Source organism: Rhinichthys klamathensis, unplaced genomic scaffold (genome assembly GCF_029890125.1).
Source record: "Rhinichthys klamathensis goyatoka isolate OS25496 unplaced genomic scaffold, OSU_Roscu_1.1 h1tg000065l_1, whole genome shotgun sequence".
Classification (NCBI taxonomy): domain Eukaryota; kingdom Metazoa; phylum Chordata; class Actinopteri; order Cypriniformes; family Leuciscidae; genus Rhinichthys; species Rhinichthys klamathensis.
In genome coordinates, this window is record NW_026606608.1 from 2,239,629 (window position 1) to 2,243,108 (window position 3,480).

The following is a 3,480-nucleotide window of genomic DNA, read 5'->3' on the forward strand; positions in this document are numbered from 1 at the left end:
AACACTCAATAGTTGTGATATAGGCTATGACAGCACTGGCTAAGCGCCAGCCAACGCGCGAAAGCACATTTGAATTTAGAAGTTGATAACGTGTGCAGAGCAGTGTTTAGAAGAAGACAGCAGCTGTCTTATTCGTTTTTATTAAAAACTAACAAATAATAGTTTTTTTTTATTTAAAATATAAGCGGTTACAAAGGAAATGTTTACAGTTCATGTTTTTTTTTTTATTGTAAGGAAAAAATCCCATTTAAAAAAACAGACCGCCATTGCATTTTTCCTCTCGCGCACCCCCTGGTGACAGCTCGCGTACCCCTGGGGGTGCGCGCACCACACTTTGGGAATCCCTGGCTTAGAGAACCTTTAAGTATTGATATACAATTGAGCTAATTTTAACCTGTCTGTAAAATGTAGGCTACATATGCAATTAATTATAATCCTTTGTGGTTAATTGTCTAGGTACATATATGAATGCAGATGCAGGGAACATATTATCCCTTTTTGGGATATTTAATAATGTATGGTTATCTGGTTCAAACCCGTATGAATAATTATTAATTATTGATTACATATTCCCCTAATTGACCAGAAAGACTCTACACAGTATTTTAAATGTTATACCTGATATTTGTCTTGTTCTATTTTATTAAGGATGAGGATGACCCAGCTGAGGTTTTAAGTAACTTCAAAAATAAACACATTTCTTCGGAAACTTCCTTAACCGCGGTGGTTAGAAGAAAGCGTGTGCTCCAAAGTGCCCTCACTGCCCTTGGCAAAACATACTTTGCATGGCACAGACGACCACAGGTTGAATTTGTGGGTGAGCTTGCTGAAGATCATGGTGGTCCCACAAGAGTTTTTCAGGTGAGTTCTCATTGGTCAGACGTTGACCTTTATGTCCACTTAAGTTTAAATTAGATGTTTTTATTCTATTCAATTTTCTGATGGGGAAAACTAAGTTTGACCCCACTGGCCGATAGCCGATTATGTTTCAAATTGATACGGAATAAAAACAACACTTGTGCATAACAAAGTGCATTAAATGTTAGCAGATCCACAACAAAATTTATAAATGCTGAAATGAACAATATTTCTAAAGCATTTATTAACCTTGGTTGGTGTTAATGTCAACACTTAAAGGGTTAGTTCAGAACAGAAATGTCATTTTAAGGGTTATTTTCTGCAACACTCTTAAATTTGAGGGAAACGTAAGGGTGATCTTTATTGAAAATTAGTGGGACGACTCACGTTTTATGTGAGGTTTTCCCCGTGGTGAATTGGATGGTTGACTCTGCCCTCCCAAGTGGCTGTTCTCGCGTGGTTTCATTGATTACATAGGTTGCTGATTTCCCTTTGGGCCTTTTAAAAGGAGCAACACGAAAGGCCACGAGAGCTGCAAAATGAACTTTGATTTTTCTTTAGAGCTGAAGTCGGCAAGATTTTTTTAATCCTATTCACTGAAATCGACACTATGAAGGACCTGCACCTGGACACGACGACAACACAGCCCTAAAGTGTCACTAGTCTCTCCCCTGTGAAGGCCTCCTTCCCTTTACCTCTGTACAGATAAAACGTTGCCGGGATAATTCCTGTTCACGTGGCTACGCGGAAGCGATAATTTGTCATTTTTTCAAAATTCTGTATTATACATTTTTCAAGGCTTGTACCTTGGAACTTATTTCATGGTTTGCGTTTTCGAGACACCAGGCACTGTTGTTGTGTAAATGAGCGGCCGGATCGCATTAAGTGTTTTCTGTTAGAACGGTGTCGTGTAAACGGCCCCTAAGTTAATAACTAATGATCGTTGCGACGGAAGTGAATCAATCAAAACTAACTTTAGCTGGAAAATAACTTTATTCTAGAGCTGCTGTAAAGCCTAAACAATCTGTTACTTTAATTTCCTATTATCAATGTAAAGCTGCTTTGAAACAATCTATATTGTTAAAAGCGCTATATAAATGAAGGTGACTTGACTTGATTTGACCTTAGTTAATGTTACAAATGGAATTTTATTATAAAGTTTTAATTCTTCATAATCCAAACTGTTATGCTTAAAGAGGGCCAGGAATTTATGAATATCTCGGGCTATAGCATTGTAAATCCTCTCTGTCACCATCAAATGCCTATTTTGTGCATTTAAAATGAAACAGATTTCTGATGTCTGTTGTTTTTTAATCTTTAAGACTGTACAAGGTGTAAGAGAATTGTTAAATAACTTATGTCGTTGTTTGATTATTACTATCAAAACTATTTCTTTAATTTGTTATAGGCTTTTGAAGAAGGTGGTCAGATCATCCTTAGGAGTTTTTGAGGGACAGGAAGGAAACCTCTTTTTTATATATGACCAGTCATCTTTAGAGCAGGGCAGGTACTATACTGCAGGGAAACTGACTGCCTGGTCTCTGATTCATGGAGGACCAGGCATTAAAGCACTGGACCAGCATTGTATTTGCTAATGTGCGGTCAAGATGCAGAAGTAGACAGTCCCTCCAGAAAAACGCTATTATGCGATCGCTGAATTCAATGCATAATCAGCCAAAGTCCGCATATTTATGCGGGGGTCGCATTTTTTCAAATACTCCGCAATTTCGCCGCATAAATTGCTGATTTCCGCGCAAAATATGCAGGGCTTGCATGATTTCATAATCCCGGCATTTTCGTCGCAAAAAAGTCACATATATCTTAGTAGAAAGTTGGAAAATGTTGCGTTTGCTTCACACAAGAGCAGCCGTTTCCCCCTGTTGCCATGGGAACGTTATGAAGTGACGTAATTACGCGACGTGAACATCATTGAAAAGCTGTAAAACAGGAGCACACTTTATTTTTAAATATTTCATTTATTCATTTTTACTGAAGTTGTAGCATATTCCTCTAGTAAAGCCACAGAACTTGTTTGACTCATCAATGTTTTGTAAGTTTGATGTGTTTATTAAGGTCTTGTAACGCGTTGTGTCGGGAAGAAAAATAGGGATAGCTCACGGCTGAAGTTATTGCAGAGGCCAGACAGACTCACGGAGGCGATTGGCATCTCACAACTCACACTTTATTCCCAAATCGAACTCGTAAAACTGTCTGTCACACGTTCTACCGTCCACATCGTTACTTAATAAACAAAATAAGATAAAAGAAGTAGCATCAAACAGAAATTACCCGCACACATGGGGTGTTCGAGGCGCATGGCACATAATACTGCAGACAGTTCAACAGCGCAGCTCTTAAAGGGGCCACACCTTATTTCCACTCGTTACAGTCTGAAATAAAACAAGATGAGAAATTAAATATTCCCAGCACTTTCTGTGATGTAGTATGCTTGCTTATCATAGGAAGTAATAAGAAAGGACTCTGTACATCAGTGGTTCTCAACTCCAGTCCTCGCGACCCACTGCTCTGCATATTCTTCTTCTTCTTTCCAATTTTACGGCGGTTGGCATCCAGCTTTTTGGCGCATTACCTCTACTCCGGAGTGTGGATCAGATACTATAA

At 38.6% G+C, this 3,480-nt stretch overlaps 1 long non-coding RNA gene across 1 annotated transcript; it reads left to right on the forward strand.

Annotated features, from left to right (window-relative positions):
• Window positions 1–2,480: 2,480 nt before the first annotated feature.
• Window positions 2,481–3,104, forward strand: LOC130084476 (uncharacterized). The gene is made up of 2 exons (XR_008806936.1): window positions 2,481–2,777; window positions 2,996–3,104. It is a non-coding gene; the product is annotated as an uncharacterized LOC130084476 (long non-coding RNA).
• The last annotated feature ends 376 nt before the right edge of the window (window positions 3,105–3,480 follow it).